Consider the following 19,617-nt stretch of genomic DNA (forward strand, 5'->3'; position numbering starts at 1 on the left):
TGGCAAGTGCTCCAGTGTGATTTCTACTCCCTTTATTTATAATATTTGGGCTTTCACTTTGCAAAGCTTGTATTTACAATATGTAGGTTTCACTACTTCCAGCAGCCACTATGCTTGCCCAATATGAATCTCATATGAATTGCCCATCGCTTGTTACCTCAAGACCCGATCATCTCAAGAAAGTGGTGTATGAAAACCACCATTTTTTTCTTCCATATACTCATGATAAGTTTGTCTTCGAAAGGAGTTCCACCACACCCACTAAGAATTGACAAGTGTATTAGAGAGGTGTGGATGTCTCCACCAAAGGGGATAACAAGGTACTCAATATTCTTCCATCTCCCGATATTGGACTCAACTAAAGGTCAATCACCTTCTAGATCCCATGCACATATTCAAGAATGTCTAAGAATTGACAAGTGTATAAGAGAGGTGTGGATGTCTCCCCACCAAAGGGGATAACAAGGTACTCAATATTCTTCCATCTCCCGATATTGGACTCAACTAAAGGTCAATCACCTTCTAGATCCCATGCACATATTCAAGAATGTGGCATCGAGCATTTGGGACCACATGATTGGTGCTCGCGAGACTTGCTTGGAAAGGAGTTCCACCACACCCACTAAGAATTGACAAGTGTATTAGAGAGGTGTGGATGTCTCCCCACCAAAAGGGGATAACAAGGTACTCAATATTCTTCCATCTCCCGATATTGGACTCAACTAAAGGTCAATCACCTTCTAGATCCCATGCACATATTCAAGAATGTGGCATCGAGCATTTGGGACCACATGATTGGTGCTCGCGAGACTTGCTTGGGGTACGGGGGATGACTTGATATCCATTGGTCATCTCCCTCACATAGAGAAGATGAGAATGGCAAGATGGCTTTGCCTCTTGAAACACCATGGACCTTAACAAAGAAGGAAGAGGAGAGAGTAAAAGAATAAATTGCCTCCTTTTGTACTCCAACCGGCACATGCATGCATTCATTGAAGGGTGCTTTCAAAAAACCAAGATGCAAGTCTTAACACAATTATATGGCCTTAAAACTCATGGTTGGCACAAAATGTTATAGGTGTGTTTTAACTTTATCTAAGCTTTCCAACATATCATTCATTAGATCATCCTTCTACGTCATTCATTACATGGTCTTGTGCTATATAGTTCATTCTTTTGATTTTCTTTAGTGGATGTGGAGACCCTGAAGTGCACGAGGTAATATATCATTCATTAGATCATCCTTCTACGGCATTCATGACATGGTCTTGTGCTATATAGTTCATTATTTTGATTTGCATTAGTGGAGACCCTTGTTCATGTTTTGTCTTGATGTGTTGTTGTTTATTTTCATAGGAGCAAGGTTGTGAGCAACAAGATTGTGCAGATCAAAGTGCACGAGGCAATATATGAGATGGGAGAATTCGTGAGATAGAGTAAGCCAAAGATTATGAATGCATGGTTATCTTATCTAGTTTTTGCGCTAACAATGGTGAATAATGCTCCTCATAGGTACACAAGCTGAAAGGAGATAGATGTAGCTCGTATAATGGTAGTGGAGGCAATGTGCTTGATTGAGGACAATTTTCCAAGATCCATACTCACTAGTCAACTACATCTAGTGAGGTGGTCATGTGGTGTCATGCATGCTTGATGGATGTTCTTCCTCGAGAGGTTCATGAAAACATTGAAGGACTTTGTTAAGCAAAGAGAAAGACCAAAGGGGAGCCTGGCAGAGGGTTGGTTAGAGTACAAGATGGACACATTGATGTACGAGTGGAAGATCAAGAGCATGTACACATGGGATTCTAGGATGCGCATGTCGAGATGAGAAAATGGAAGTTATCACCTCTACCACAATGTAGGTGAAGGTGTGTCACATGTACAAACACACCATATGATGATATCAAAGGTGATGATGATGATATTGATCATGATGCAGAGATCATCACTAATAGTGGATTAGATCTCTTTATTGACATTGGAATGTCCATGGGTGGGGCTATGGATCTACAGATTGACCTTTTTACATGTATGGATCTAATTCAAGTCACGGTCAATAATGAATCATGAGGCATCTAGTACACCTAGACCACTGCAAATAGTGGATTATATCTCTTTATTGACATTGGAATGTCCATGGGGTTGGGGCTATGGATCTAGAGATAGACTCCTTTACATGTATGGATCTAATTCAAGACACAATCAATAATGAATCATGAGGCATCTAGTACATGTACTTCTACTCATATATAAGCAATGTGATAGATTTATTTAATGAACTCATCTTTCCCTCTGTGACAATATGTGGTACTTCTTCCTATATGTCATTTAACTCACCTTAATCTTTTGCCTCACGATCCTTCTAAACTCCACCTAACTCTCTTAACTCACTCCAATCAGATCATCAAGATCGACTTCCTCTCGAGAATAAGACAAAAACATTAAAGCAAAAAAAACACTTAATTTTTCTCTTTGTTTTTTTAACAATGGGCTACGGTGGGCTACTAACCCGACCGCTAGCTAGGCTAATGATTTGGTTCTCCCAGTTGTAGAGCTAGGTAGATAGTCAAGCGAGGCTCTCCCACTGGCTATCATCCCATCATTGCTGCCCGGTTAACCCTCCATTGTGTTATAGTGAAACATTCGCACATGTTAAAAAGACCAAGCATTCTCACATATGAGAAATCTTTACAACAAGTAATAAAAGACCAAACATTCACACATGTTAAAAAACTCACCTCTATTTTAATGCAATATCACAAAAAATTTGGCATGTGTGCAAAACATGCCCACTTTCTTACATGTTAATTAAGATGATTTTCATATAAACTTTTTCATATATAAGATTATTTATTCATGTTGATTAGTGGTTTTCATATGAACTTTTTCATACATAACATTTATTTTTCTCACATATAAAACATTGATTTTCTTATTTACTAATAATGTTGTTTTTAGTATGTTACATTATAAATCACATATAAAACATTGATTTTCTTATTTATTAATAATGTTGTTTTTAGTATGTTACATTATAAATCATGAATAAGAATCAAATTTTTAAACATATTAAACACTTCAAAAGTTTAGCATTCTATGTATCAATTATATATAATAATATTTGTAGGTATTAGTAATATCTAGCATCTCATCAAAATGTTACTATACATGATGTCAATATCATGTTCCCCCATCAGCTTCATGGGGCAATTGCCTCCTTAACAATATTGAGGTATCTGACCTACATAATAATTGCCATAAAAATATGGATTAAATATACTTAGATTACATTAAAATTTTATTATATTATAATTTATATTTAAACTTCTAGCTCATTAGTTTTGTAATGAGGACAATAAGAGCAAGGACAAGAGAGTAAGAGCATAAGTTCTATCTTTCTAGTTCATAACTAAGAACTTAAATTCATCACCATGAAACATCTATATATATATCCTATATATTTAGTGGCTTTAAGCTCCAATGAGAGCAACTTTAGCAGCTACATCTCATGGTATATGATTATTGATAACAATTTATCACATGCACATGTTTAATTAATTGGAGTGCTTTGTGGGACATGCCAAAATGTTTGGAAATAGTTTTTGTAGCACTTAGATAGCGCTACAGTGTTTCCAAGCATGCCCAAACTTGGCATCTAAGGATAGAGACTACTAATTTGTGTTTTACTCAACACACTTAAGGGTGGTTTGTTTGACAATATTCATTGTTAGTTTTGTAATGTAAGCAATAAAACTTTGGATATGCTGGTGCAAACCCAAAGAAGCAGGTTTCAACCCTACTCCTACATGGATTAATCTGGACAACTACTGTTGATAATCTTAAACTTGGGAAACCAATTGTGTCAGAGGTAGGAATGCACACATATTTTTGGCGAAGGACACATGGAACCCAACTTAGAGGTTGAGAAATTCTTGGGTTGTGAGGAATGAAATGACCATTATTGTGGACCTCTTAAGGAAAAACCAATGAGGAATTTAAACCAATGTTAGATGTCAAGAAGGGGACCTTTATCTTGGTGTAACCATTTGATATCGTCAACATATCCCATTGGGCTTGGTGTTTCCAAATCAAGCCAAATCAGACATTGAAATGGATAGGACATCTCCCAACTTTAAGAAGGTATTAATACAATATTGGGCACCTTGTGTAAATAAAAAGCACATGAGTGAAAAAGAGGCCAATGTTAATTGTTGGTGGAAAATGATTTGGGTAGAAGACAAGTCAGATCCAGAGGTATGGCCATCAGTTGACTCAATTCTATGGTCTTGGGTCTCAAAAGCCCAAAATCTACACAAAAGATAAAGATACCACCTCTTGCCTTTGAAAGAGTAGGAGAAGGTTTACAAGTGGAAACGAGTGATAATGACAGTGACAATTATGACTATGCAAATTTGTTGGTATGCTTTTTCTTATCGTAAACACACATCTCATACGTTGCATTTTTAAAACCGTATTCTCATATATAAAGAATTGTTTGATTAATGTCATTTATTCTTGGTAGGACAAATGTGGAACCCAATGATATGGCTTCATGGAAATATCAACATTGTGGAGAATCGCATGATTAACATCCATTTAATGATGTTTATTAGCACCACCCTTTTCTACGATGTATCAACCTCTTTGGCAAAACATGGCTTTAAGGCCATATCAACATTTCAGATAATAGTTTAATTCACATCCTTTAAATGGTATGACTATCGATACTACCCATTTCTACAATGTATCAACCTTGCTTGCATGAAATGGCTCTACATCCATATCTTAAGAGCCCAGGGTTTATATGACTCATCAATTTCAATATTCCTAAAGTATGGGATTTCCCCCATTTTATCTAATATTGAGTTATATGGAACCATAAGCCCATATCTCCGATGTCACATGATATTTTGGTGTATTACTTCAACAGAAAATGTGTTGTGTCAAAGTGTCCAAAACATTCATGTAAATGGTCAAAACCTTAATCATTTATGGGGCAATGGGCCAACCCATGGGCACCATTAAGGTGGACTTAAAAGGAAAAAGAAGGAACAATCTATGTAGGGCTGATGGAGAAAACCTTTTTGAAGGGACTTAGTGGTAGTGAAATATCTTTTGAGAGAAATCAAGAGCCAACCCTAGCTTGACGATGCATTAGCTAGCCATAGGCATGTTATCTTACAAAGTGTGAGCTCAAGGGATAGACTAAGAATAAGGAGGGTTTGAATCCCTTCTTGAATCAATTACATATTATATCATCTTCTTCACCAACAAGGAAGCCAAGGTAGCTGCTATATAGGTAACTCTGCTAGAAAACATAGCTCAAAAGAGTGGCCACATTTGAAGTAAATACTATCCAAAACAATACCTTGAATCAATTACATATTATATCATCTTCTTCACCAACAAGGGGAAGCCATGGTAGCTGCTATATAGGTAACTCTCTGCTAGAAAACATAGCTCAAAAGAGTGACGACATTTGAAGTAAATGCTATCCAAAACAATACCTTCATAGGGGGCCAAGGGGAGCATCAAATGCAACGAGATTAGGTCAGCTTGTAGAGGTAAACTCAAGAAGAAAACATAGCTAGAAGGTATCACTTTTTTGGCCCAAAACTAAGGTCTTTTCCATCCCCACAAAGGTCCAAAGGTTCCCTCTATTCACAGCTCCCCATGAATAGCCTAGTAAATCAGCCTTTCTACTTTATTTATAACTTGCAACATATGAAGCAAATACATTGCTAATGATGGAGGCCCTTGAGAGGGTATTTGGGACCTAATCTAGTGTCTTATGTACTCTCTAATCCCTATCTCAGTTTAATTTAGTTTTCAGCAAACAAGTGCTTAATCTTATGTACTCTCTAAGCCCTATCTCAATTCAGTTCAGGTTTCAACAAAGTGTTGAGTGCTTAATCTTGTCTTTACACCAACTCCACTTAAACCATTCACTTCATGCTTGCATTCTTCAATATTTTGTTAGATGTTTGAATGGATCTTGGCGATGATGAAAGAAATTGTCGCTTCATCACCACCAAATGTGTTTGGTCACTTTCATCAAAGTTGGTTCCAACTTTCAAATTTAAACCCACTTTTCTTGGCCAACTCCAATCCTTGAATTATCTTTGCTTACAAAATAATTATCTCTCTTTGGAGGGTTCTTGACAAAATAAATATACTTATAGGTCTAATTATAGACTCATAGGACACCCTTGGCACTATTAGTATATCATTAAACTTGACATTTAATCATTTAACCTAGATAATTCCTTCATCCATGTGAGTTATTGTTAAAACCCTAAGATTTCTCTAGATGATTGTTATGCATGCATAAACATGCATAAATCAGGCATAAACTCAACCACCCGACCACCCCTGAGCCCAAGGGATGCACACATGAATTATAAATGAAATACATCATACCTCTACCTTGATGTCCCATACCATCAAGAGGTATAACTCCAATCCAATAGCATGTAGCAATGTGTGAAATGGTAGGCGAGTAGATATGAACCTCTACACAAGAGACCATAGCCTAAGCCTCCAAGCCCCGTGCCCCATGCCCCTTATAGGAGGGCCCTCAAGTGACTCTTGACTCTCCATTTCCTGACCCTAACCTTAACCCTTAAGGTTAGTCCTAACCCATGCTCCACTAGAGCTTGTTCCCATGCTCCCATGCTCACAAGCCTAATGTGGGTTAGCCTCCTAGTATATGCACACATAATGTGCATATAACATACTTCCCCTCTCTCAAAACATTGCACTCTTGCAATGAAAAGAAGGAGAACTACGCTGAACAATCTCAACCGACTCCCAAGTCGAATCCTCAATTTCCCTATCTTTCTACCTAATTTTAACCTCTGGGATTAGTCAACTAGAAAGTTTCCTTTCCCTGAATTCAAGTACCTTATTAGGTTCATGTGAAACATAGGATAAATCTTTGACTTCAACGAGTTCTTGAGGAGTAACTGTGTTATCCTCACCTCCCAGTTTCCCTTTCAATCTACTGATATGAAAGACTGGATGAACTCTAACATGTGGAGGTAGTTTTAAGTTCAAACGCAACCGTGCCAATCCGATGTATAACTCGAAAATGGACCACAATATCTAGGAGATAAATTCGAGCATTTTGACAAAGTCTGAGAATCTTTAGGATCATTAAAATAAACCAACGCTCCTGGTTTGGAATATGTAAAGCCAAAAGTTTCGGAAAAATGAAAAGATAAAAAAAAAATTGAAATGTGAAAGGTCAAAAGTTTTTGGACTACGAAAGGTCAAAAGTTTTTCTGGAATTCGGAAAGCCAAAAGATTTCAGGAAAGTGGAAAGACAAGAGGTTTCCTGGGAAGATGAAAAGCCAAAAGGCACCCAGAAAAATTTTCCAGAAATTTTCAGAGAATTTTCCTTTCTCAAATTTCAAATTTTCTCTAACTTTTAGGCTTTTTCGAAGCTTTTTTTGAAACATTTTCAAAAGCTTTTTTTTAAATAAAAAACTCATTTTAAAAAAACAATATTAATAAGCTTTAATTAAAAGCTTATATAAGAATTTTAGGGGGGGCATTTTTTTCGTTGTGGCGGCTGGCCGCTTGTGCACAGAGATGAGATGAGAGAAAGGCTTCTCTCTCTCCTCTCCTCCTCTCCATCTCCAACTCTCATAATCTTCTTCTCCACCCCATCTTCTCTTCTCTCTGTTAAGAGAGATTAATCCTGAATTAAGATTACCTTAATCATAATTAAGGTTTAATTATGATTAAATTTAATCAATTTTTGCCTAATAAGAGGAATTTAGAAGAGAAATTTAGATTTGAGAGGCGAAGAGGGTTCCACGCACACGAGAGAGCGCTTCATGCATCAACATGCTGCCCCCTACTGAATTTTAGTAGAAAATCGATAGAAATTTGATCGCATACCTGCAGAAAAACCCGTAAAAATGTATTAAAAATATATTTTTAACCATAAAAACGCTCAAAAAATTTCTAAAAATTAGGAAAAAAATTCTAAAAATTCTAGAAATTTAGGAAATCCATTCTATCAAAAATACCACAATAAAATATGTGGTATTTTTGTAAACATTTCCATTAATGCTTATTTTATACCACAAAAATAAGAAAAAATAGCATTAAACTCACAGAATTCCCCCGCAACGTCGATTCGTCCATTGAATAGTAGTAACACACGTTCCAATCGCCATATCGACGATCCACGTGTAAATAATCAATCACAAATCAACAAAATAACATTTTTATTAGTAAATATTAAAATTTACTTTAAAAAAATCAACAACAATTAACTAGAGATTGCTCTGATACCACTGTTAAAACCCTAAGATCTCTCTAGATGATTGTTATGCATAAATATACATAAATCAGGCATAAACTCAACCACCCGACCACCCCCAAGCCCAAGGGATGCACACATGAATTATAAATGAAATACATTATACCTCTCTCTACGTTGATGTCCCATACCATCAAGAGGTATAACTCCAATCCCCAATAGCATGTAGCTATAGTGTGAAATGATAGGTGAGTAGATATGGACCTCTATACAAGAGACCATAGCCTAAGCCTCCAAGCCCCCAAGCCTCCCTTGAGTAGTGTGCCCCATGTCCCTATTATATAGGAGGGTCCTCAAGTGACTCTTGACTCTCCATTTCCCATGTGTGATCCTTGGATGCCTGACCCTAACCTTAACCCTTAAGGTTAGTCCTAACCCATGCTCCACTAGAGCTTGTTCCCATGCTCACAAGCCTAATGTGGGTTAGCCTCCTAGTATATGTACACATAATGTGCATATAACAGTTATGAAGATGGTGACGAGGATAAACCTATCTTGAACCAATTTATAGATGAAATATTGGGTTGCTAAGAGCTATATGAATAAATTATAAGAGAGTATTCCTATCATACTTGGGAAAATGAAAAGACTTCCAATACCTTAATTTGTCCCAAAACGATCTTTTTGGATCTTTTCCATTCATGTCAACCTTTTATCCGCGTGTGAATATCTCGTACGATGCATTACAAGGGATGATCGCCAATAGGAATGTATATAATTTTCTATTTAAATTTTTTTTGGGGGAAATCCTAGCTTGTATGGATACCCTGTTGCCATATATATAGGCAGTGATGTGTGTGAATACACTTCGGACTGCCGAGGCACTTTTTCCCTCTTTAGGAGGTTTTTCCCCCCCGGCTTGTATATACGCCCATCATTCTAGGACTAACTTATCTTTTGTACATTCACACAAAATACATTGTGTGTTGTGTGCATTCTTGCTTCTTCTTCTCCAAGCTTTGTGTGCTTTCCTGCAACCCTAATTCCAGCAATTGGTATCAAAGCAGGCATCGGCTCCCAAGGCTACGCCGCTAGCACCCTCCGACTCACGTTCTCCGATTGAGGTGAGCTTTTACGAGTGCTTGCAAGTCCCTATACTCGTTTTGGGCTCCGTTTTTACATTTCAAGTTTTGCACACGTATTTTCGTCATTTTGTGCAGAAATTTTGACAGTACAGTTTTCTGTAAAACAGGCATACGTATTCTATTGTGGACTGTGCTACATAGCACGAGTTGTTTTCTGTTCAATCTTTGCTTCATTACAAGTAGCTTTTGCATCAGTTTCATGGCTGATAACAGCAATGATGTATTTCACATGTTGTTTGCTGCTGTTGATGATGACAAATTGGATGGAGACAGCAACTACCCACTTTGGGCATATATGATGCAGCATGTTTTGGTTGCAAAAGGAGTGTGGAACATTGTGCAGGGTATGGTTCTGTGGATGTAGGATCTGTTGAGGATGTTGCAGGTTCTAGCAGCTCTACTGTTGCTGTTGTTTTACCCAACTGCTGAACAAGCTCGTTGGGATGGTAAAGATGCGCAGGCTCATGCCTTGATTGCACTTTCTGTCAAATGTAACATCACCCCACATATTCATTCAGCTAAAACAGCAAAATAGGATTGGGATATTCTAGCTGGTTTGTATGTAGGTCATAACGACGCAAAAATCTCTTACATGCGTAAAGAGCTAGAATTGAAGATTATGTAGCCTGAAGATGATGACATGAATGTTTTTCTTGCTGAGATTAAAGATCTCAAGGAACAATTGATTTCTGTAGGTGAGATTATTCCTAATCATTCTCTTGTGTAGATTGTTCTTGATGCTTTACCTGAGTCATATCAGACTTTTGCTTCCACGTGGAGACTTGTTACTGAGGATAGACCTGATGTTGTCAAGTATGATACTTTAGTCAACAAGCTCTTGCAAGAAGCGCAGTCCAGGCAAAACAGGGCTAGGCAGCGTGCAATTGATCAAGCATTTATTGTTGCTGCCCAGCAGAGAAGAAGAGGTAAGGCAATCCCTTCCACTGTTTCTTCTCCTATTAGTAGGTCTACAACTTCTTCTCCTTCCACAGGTAGCAACAATAGGTCTGAGAAGGCTCTTGATAAAGGCAAGAAAAAAATTAGGTGCAACTATTGTAAGGCAGCTGATCATGTCATTAAGAATTGCCCTAAGCTAAAGGCTAAAGAGGCAAAGAAGAAAGAGTCAAATGCAGCCACAATAGCAGATGCTTCTACAAATGCAGATTCTGTAAATGTTGTGCAGGATACAGAATGGGCGTTTAGCATGTATTGCCAGTATGACCCATCTGTACACATGATACATGTTTAGCAGTTTCTGTTGACTCTGATTTATGGTATTTTGACAGTGGTGCTATAAAACACATTATCTCGCATCATGATATGTTCACTTGTCTTAAGGCTGTCCCTAATGGGAATACTGTCACATGTGCCAATAATGCTTCTTACCCAGTGAAGGGCATTGGTAAAATTATGCTTACTGTTGCAAATGGCACTGCTTTTATACTTTCAGATGCTTTGTATGTGCCAGGGATAAAGAAGAATCTATTGTCTATCTCTACGCTTGCTAGACTTGGACTTGTAATCAAATTTGTGGATGATAGATATACTGTTCGTGATTTGACTTCTGGTGATACGATTATTGTATCTGGCACCTTGTTTCGTGGGTTATATAGGCTCAATTCTTATGACAAGTGTGTGGAAGATTCAGCAAATGCAATTTCTGATAAAAAGGCAGTTTCAGATATAAAACTATGGCATGCTCGTTTTGGTCATCTGAACTTTGCTAGTTTGCTGCGTTTGCAGAAATTTGATATGGTTGCTTCATTGCCTCCTCTTGAGGCACCATTGAAACATGTTTGTGAAGGCTGTATTTTAGGCAAAATGCAGCGTTCTGTGTTTCCAAAGGATGGTTCTGTGTGCGGGCCAATCGCAAATTGCAACTTGTACATAGTGATGTATGTGGGCCTATGCAAACTCCGTCATTTGGTAAACACTTGTACTTCGTGACTTTCATTGATGATTACTCAAGGCATGCATGGGTATATCCACTGAAGGCAAAGTCTGAAGTGTTTTTGTGCTTCAAACAATTTTTGCTTATGGTTGAAAATGTATCCAATTGTACTGTGGGCACCCTCCGTTCTGATCGAGGGGGGGAGTACATGTCTAAAGAGTTTGATGCATTTCTAGCTAGTCGTGGGATAAAACACCAATGTACAGTTTTTGTGCTTCAAACAGTTTTTGCTTATGGTTGAAAATGTATCCAATTGTACTGTGGGCACCCTCCGTTCTGATCGAGGGGGGGAGCACATGTCTAAAGAGTTTGATGCATTTCTGGCTAGTCGTGGGATAAAACACCAATGTACAGTGCCGTATACCCCTCAGCAAAATGGTGTTGCTAAGAGGAAAAACATGTCACTTATGGAGATGGCACGATGTATGGTCAAGAGCCAAGCTTTGCCACATGCGTTTTGGCTTGAGGCTGTCATGTGTGCTGTATATGTACTCAACAGGTGTCCCACTATGGCCTTGCAGTCTATTACTCTATACGAAGTTTGGCATGGCAGGAAGCCTTCTATTGGTCACTTGTGTGCCTTTGGTTGCTTGGCCTATGCTTTAGTGCTTGTGCAACAACGTAAAAAATTGGATGATAAGGCTGTCAAATGCATTTTTGTTGGTTACAGTGCTGAGAGCAAGGGTGTTATATGTACATTATGTGTGCTATGTTATATACACATTATGTGTGCATATACTAGGAGGCTAACCCACATTAGGCTTGTGAGCATGGGAGCATGGGAACAAGCTCTAGTGGAGCATGGGTTAGGACTAACCTTAAGGGTTAAGGTTAGGGTCAGACATCCAAGGGTCACACATGAGGAATGGAAAGTCAAGAGTCACTTGAGGGCCCTCCTATATAATAGGGGCATGGGGCATACTCAAAGGGGCTTGGAGGCTAGGAAGCTTGAGGCTTATGCTATGGTCTCTTGTGTAGAGATCCATATCTACTCATCTACCATTTCACACTATAGCTACATGCTATTGGATTGGAGTTATACCTCTTGATGGTATGGGACATCAAGGTAGAGGTATGATGTATTTCATTTATGATTCATGTGTGCATCCCTTGGGCTCGAGGGTGGTTGGGTGGTTGAGTTTATGCCTGATTTATGCATGTTTATGCATAAAAATTATCTAGAGAGATCTTAGGGTTTTAACAGTGGTATCAGAGCAATCTCTATTTAATTGTTGCTTTTTTTTTTAGTAAATTTTAATATTTACTAATAAAATGTTATTTTTTGTTGATTTATATTGATGAATTGCACGTGGATCATCGATTTGGTGATTGGAACGTGTGTAACTACAATTCAATGGACGAATCGACGTTGCGGGGGAATACCGTGAGTTAATGCTATTTTTTCCTATTTTTTATGGTTAAAATCGAGCATTAATGGAATTTTTTACAAAAATACCATAAAGTTTATGGTGGATATTTTGGTACGATGGATTCCCTGAATTTCTAGAAATTTTTTTTAAAAAAATCTAATTTTTTAGGAATTTTTTGAGCATTTTTATGATTAAAAATGTATTTTTATACATTTTTTGCGGGTTTTTCCGCGTGAATGCGATCAAATTTCTGTCAATTTCTACTGAAATTCAGTAGAGGGGACAGCGTGTTGATGCATGAATTTCTCTCCCGTGTGCGTGGGATTCTCTCCGCCTCTCAAATCTGATTTTTCTTTCTCTTTTTCGGGTGAAAAATCTCTTTTAAATGATATTTTTTAAGCATAAATCATAATTAATCATAATTATGATTAAGTTTAATTAAAATCTTTAATCAAAGATTAAGCTAATCTCTCTCTGATTAACAGAGAGAGAGAGAAGAGATTGGAGGAGAGATGGAAATGGAGAGGAAAGGGAGGAGAGAGGGGAGAAGAGAGAATCCATCTCTCTCTCTCTCTCTCTGTCTTACGCGACGGGAGGGGGGGGCTGCGCTGCAGCCGGGCGAAAAAAATCCCCCCCCCCCTTAGAAAAAATCAAAATGGATAAGCTAATTAAAGCTTTTTTTTTCATTTTTTTTAAAATGAGTTTTTTATTTTTAAAAAAAGAGCTTTTGAATTTATTTCAAAAAAAGCTTAGAAAATGCCTGAAAAATTCACAAAAATTAGAATTTGAGATAAAAATCTCTGAAAAATTCCTAGAAATTTCTTAATAAAATTTTTTGGCTTTTCATCTTCCGGAAAACCTTTGGCTTTCCGTTTTCCTGAAACCTTTTGGCTTTCCGAATTTCGGAAAAACTTTTGACCTTCCGTATTCCGAAAACCTTTGACCTTTCACATTCCGAATTTTTTTTTTGTCTTTTCATTTTCCCAAAACTTTTGGCTTTCCGTATTCCGGGAAAACCGTTGGAATTCTAAAATTTTTTGACCGTTCATATTCTAAATGCGTTCGGGGTAATTTAAAAATTTCAAAAAATTCTTGAAAATTAGTGAAAAATTAGACAAAGGTTATTTTAAATTTCGAAAAAATGTGGGGTTAGTGTTTGGCATGTGGTGTGTCCATTCGGACACCCATGACAATTCAAATTCCTTTAAAAATATATTTTTTTGACCCAAAAAATTAGAAAAATCCATTAAAATTGAAAATTTTCATTGGATTTGAGAATTGTCGGGCGGAATTGGAAATTTCGTGTGAACGATGGGATTCTCAGGGAAAATTAGGAATATTCTAGATATTATATTTAGAAATCCTAAAAATTGGTATTTTTAAAATATCAATGGTATTTTGGCAAATTAAATTGCTAAAAATTTTCTGGAAAAATATAGGTTTGGAATGCCATAAGATAGGTTTGGTGGAATTCAAAATTATTATATTTTGAGGCCCTATAAAATTAGGAAAAATTAGAAAAAAAAATCATGATAATTCTTTTTCTCGAGAATTTAATATTTTCGAGGGTTATTTAATGTTGAAGTACGTTTTCTCGTGCTGACATTAGATAGATGCGGGTTATTCGCATATTATTAATATGATTATATCTCATATTAATGGATATTTATGTTTGGATTAATTCTAAACGATATATTCATGATTTTTTACCATGATTTAGCCATTCTTTTTGGACATGTTCCTTAATTTCTTTTGATGGCTATAATTTACGTTCAAAGTGTGTTTCACCTTTGACACTTTTCCATGATAATTTATTTTGTACTTTTTTAAGTGTGGTTTGTACTTAATTTCTTAAGCCTCTATCATGGGTTAGTTGATCGGTTTGTTTTGGTAGATTTTTATTGGATATTTTCCAAGTTTTATATGGACTCATCAGGTTCTGCCTAGATCACTTATGTCTAGGGTTTTCTTATTGAGTGCTACACACATGTGTTTCACTTTCTTACTTTGGAGTTTTATTTGAACAACACAATGTTCATATACTCCGGATTGATGAGTTGGCCACCAATTTTAATGCTTCTTTTGGCATGATTTATGTCCATTAGATGGTATGCATTGATTTTTATGATCAACTATGTTATTTATGGATTGAAGGAGCTTCTATGCTTTTATCCATGGTTTTATAAGGATCTTTTGATCTTTTGAATAATTACATGTGCTTTGAAGGTAGCACTTGCCATCCTTTTTTGCACATAATTTTGGAGTATATTTCTTGTACTCTTGTGTATATTCCAACTCGGATACCTAGTTGCTTATATATCTAGGTGAGTTAATTTTCTACCCTAACTTTATTGTGTTTTGGGTAGTTATCATTAGAAAGGCGCCAATAATTCAATTTCTTTTCTAATGATGTACTCAAAAGGATTTATTCCTTGATGTAGTCTCAAGTATATAGAGACAGGTTTAGTATGTAAAAGTCTGGATAAGGCCATCTTATTCCTTTTATACAGGATTTTATTCATATTTCCTAGACAGCATACTAGGGAGTTTCAAATTGTTAAGGTATGTATGGGTGGTATCATGGTGGTATGGGACGCTAGTGATCCCTCACATATATTATCTTATGGGATAATTTGGGCTCAAGATTGTTGCTTTGCTTACATCACTTTGCATGTTGACCTCAACATTCAAAGACAATCTTATTTTCTAAATTCACCAGAAGTTATATTGTGGGCATTCTCTAGATAAATTTCTTTTATCTATAGCCTGCATGTTTTGATGAGGGTAATCTCATCGGCATTTTCACTTGTTGAAATCTCTTTCTTTAGAGTTCAAACAAGTTTATCTTGTTGTGTTCGGATAAGGAAATTTGGATTCTTCCTTTGTTGGTATTTCTTTCTCTAGTTCCGTACTTTAGGTGATTTACACAATCAACCTGATAGGTTTACGGATGGACATATGTGGCTCATCGAGACGTTGATGACTCTATGTTGATATGGGTAACTCGAGACGTCGATTACCTCAAAGTCGGTACCTTTGCATATTTGAACAACTACATGTAATATCTCAATTCGGTGACCTTTGCACAAAAGAAAATATCAAGTTCACAATATCCATAAAAAAAAATCTTATTCCACAATGTCAAAATCTCGTGCAATACCTCAATTCGATGACCTTTGCACAGAAAATAACCATGTGTGATACCTCAAATCAGTGACCTTCACACATACCAATACCAAATACCAAAATAAATTGCCAATCATGTGTGATACCTCAAATCGATAACCTTCACACACGACTACACTGGTCTCAATACCAAGTGTAAAATTCATTGCAACTGTCTGTGAAAGGAGTCAATCAGGGGGCAGAGTGTGTAACAAGGGCATGGTTTGGAATCCACTGAGATTCTTCTATAGGATGATTCTGTACTTAACCAAATATTTGACATAAACATTGCCATTATGAGTTGTTTGCTCACGATCAAGAATTGCTTCAGGAACTAAAATTTATGTATCAGCCTCTATTTGAGGTGGGTCATCATAAATGGGGGTAGAAGGTGGTGTACCTTTGAAGGGTCAAAGTAGACTAATGTAAAAGGAATTATGAATACTCCAATGGTCAGGAAGGGACAAACGATAAGCATTATCATTGATCTTAGCAGTAATTCTAAAAGCCCCATAAAATCGTGGAGATAATTTAATGGCTAGATGTTTCTCAACAGACTTTAATCTGCGCTTTTCTATGCAAAGCCAAACTAAATCATCTTCTTCAAAAGTTTTTGGGCTTTGATGTTTGTTAGCCTGTATAGTGTAAGCTTGTTGAGCCTGTATAGTGTAAGCTTGTTGAGCCTTAAGAATAGACTCACGAGCTTCGGCCAAAATACGGTTATGAGTCATGGCAAAATTATCAGCCGTTGGAACTTCATGAGAGAGTAGTAATTGGAGTTGGAAGTTTCTTACCATATACAACCTCAAAAGGAGCTTTTTCAGTGGTTTTATAAGGTGTGTTATTGTATTGCAAATTGCAAAAGATGCAAATACTGGTCCCAATTTGCAAGAGATGAGATAGTGTAAGACCTTAAAAGATCTAAAATAGTGTTGTTTGTGGCCTCACTTTGTCCATTACTTTCTGGATAATATGCAAAACTAAAATTAATCTTAGTGCCTAAGTTTGAAAATAATGCCATCCAAAAATGATTACAAAAACGAGAATCGTGATCTGAAATAATGATTTTAGGTAAACCATGATTTGTGAAATTTTTGATAAACAATTGTGCAGCATGTGAAGCATTTGACATGCAATGAAATAAGCTTGCTTACTAAACCTATCAACAATCGTCCATATCATATCATTTCAAGAAGATGTGGTAGGTAAACTAGTTATAAAGTCCATAGAAATTTCTTCCCATGGTGCCGTGGGAATAGGTAAAGGTATGAGTAGCCCATACTATTTTCCTTGGCTCCTTTTAACTCGTTGCCATGTCACACATTCCGATACAAAAGAAGCAACATCATGTTTTAATTGTGGTGGCCAATAAAAATATTCTTCTATGGTGCAAAGAGTGGTGAGAATGCCACAATGACCAACATATGGGGGACGATGCATCTCTTCAAGAATAAAAGATCTACAAGGAAGTGTAATGCATAAACGCTTTTGAAAGAAAAGGAAACCATCATTATATGCATAATCATGAAGAGGAAACCAATTATTAGTTTCTAACTTGTGCCAAACATCAGAAAATCAGGATTTGTAACATATGAGTCACGCATATCATGCAAAGAATGAATGTCAAGCACTAAAATGTTAGAAATAGAAAGTCATCGACTAAGTGCATCAGCCATTAGATTCTCTTTACCAGGTTGATATTGGATAAGAGGATGAAAACTTTGAATAAAAGATGCCCATTTAATATGGCGGTCTAAGATAAGAGGTTGACTAAGAAGATATTTACTACTTTGTTGGTTAATCTTAATCATAAACTCAAAACCCATAAGATAATGTTTCCACATGCATAAGGCATGGACAATGGCTAATACCTCCTTGTCATATGTACTATACAAAAGTTCAAGAGGTGTCAATTTTTTACTCTCATAAGTCAAAGGAAGGATGTCCTGTCCTACATGAGGACAGCACCGATTCCTGAGCCACTAGCATCAGTGATTATGAGGAAGAATGGTTGAGTAAAGTTTGGAAGTTGGAGGATAGGGGCATGAGTCAACATATATTTTAGTCTATCAAATGATTTTTGTTGGTTTTCACCCCATCGAAAAACTAGACCTTTCTTAAGCAACATTTTCAAAGGAAGTGCTATCAATAAAAAATCACGAACAAACTTCCTATAAAAACCAGCCAAACCAAGAAAAGATCTAACTTCTTTAACACATGTTGGAGTAGGCCAAGTCTCAATGACTTTTACCTTTTTTGGATCAACTTTAATACCTTCACCTGAAACAATGTGGCCTAAGTACTCAATTTCATCTTGGAAAAAGAGACTTTTGTCCACATTAGCATAAAATTGATTTTCTTTAAGAAGATTACACACTAATGCAAGATGCTCTTCATGTTTTGCATGATTCTTACTAAAGACAAACAAATCATCAAAGAAAAAAATGACACAATGTTGATGGTTAAGAAATATACGATTCATCATGCGTGCAAAGGTAGTAGGTGCATTGGTTAGACCGAAAGGAATAACCAAAAAATCATAATAACTAGTTTGTGTACTAAAAGAAATTTTATAAATGTCATAACTACTCATTCGAACTTGATGATATCCAGATTTCAAATCAATTTCACTAAAGACAGATGCACCTTTAAGCTTGTCTAGCAAATCATCAACACAAGGGATGGGATTTCTATTCTTAACTGTAGAGCTCTATAATCAATACACACTTGGTAAGTCTTATTTTTATTTTCAACAAGAAGAACAGGTGCACCAAAAGAAGAACTACTAGGTTGAATAAGTTTCTTGTCTAATAATTCTCTAATTTGGCATTCTATTTCTTTTTTGTTGAAGAGGATTTGTACAATAAGGAGCTCTATGAGGTGGTTGGCTACCCGGAATAATCTTTATAGTATGGTCTTCAGGACGTGAAAGAGGTAAGGTAGGAGGTAAATCATTTGCAAAACAATCCTGAAGCCTAGCCATGAATGCTTGTTGTTGCTGAGAAGTAGTGAGATTATTTTCATATGCTTGCACTTCATTAACTAAAATCATGTATGCACGTGATTGCTTCCGAAGTGCATGTTTAGCTTGTGTATGGGATAATAATGGATACATCTCAAGAGAATGATCACCAACTAATTGCATGAGAGTACCATTATGTGTGAAATCCATAGTATGCGTGGAATAATCAATATGTGGATTGAATTCATGTCTAAATGGCACACCAAGGAAGTTTTAACCTTATAACATGAAGGATGAGTCTCTAAATGCAACCTACAAATTGCCTTTTCAGAAATAAAATCATGCGTACTACCATCATCATGTAAAATAGTGATATCCTTTCCATTAATAGACCCTTTCATATGAAGCAAAGACTGAGGAGTGATTGAAGTTTTTGCCGATTCGCTTTGCGTACCCACTTCTTCATTGTTGAGTTCATCTTCCAATCGTATCACCATCACCATCATAGTATGTGTCATTTTTGATATTGTGAAGTTGTGCCACTTGAGTAGGACGAAAAGTAAACTTATCGCCTTGATGTCCCACTCGATGACACTTGAAGCACGTAGGCACATTACTGCCTTGACAAGGTTGGGTAGGGCGAGGAGTGGGTGCATTACTATTGTGACTAGAATTGGGTTTGGGGTGTACATTGCTTGGGGTGGTAGCATTAAAAGTGTTCTTTACATTTGAATTGGAAAGAGTGTGTG

Source organism: Cibotium barometz, chromosome 40 (genome assembly GCF_041138505.1).
Source record: "Cibotium barometz isolate CiBa-2024 chromosome 40, ASM4113850v1, whole genome shotgun sequence".
Classification (NCBI taxonomy): Eukaryota; Viridiplantae; Streptophyta; class Polypodiopsida; order Cyatheales; family Cibotiaceae; genus Cibotium; species Cibotium barometz.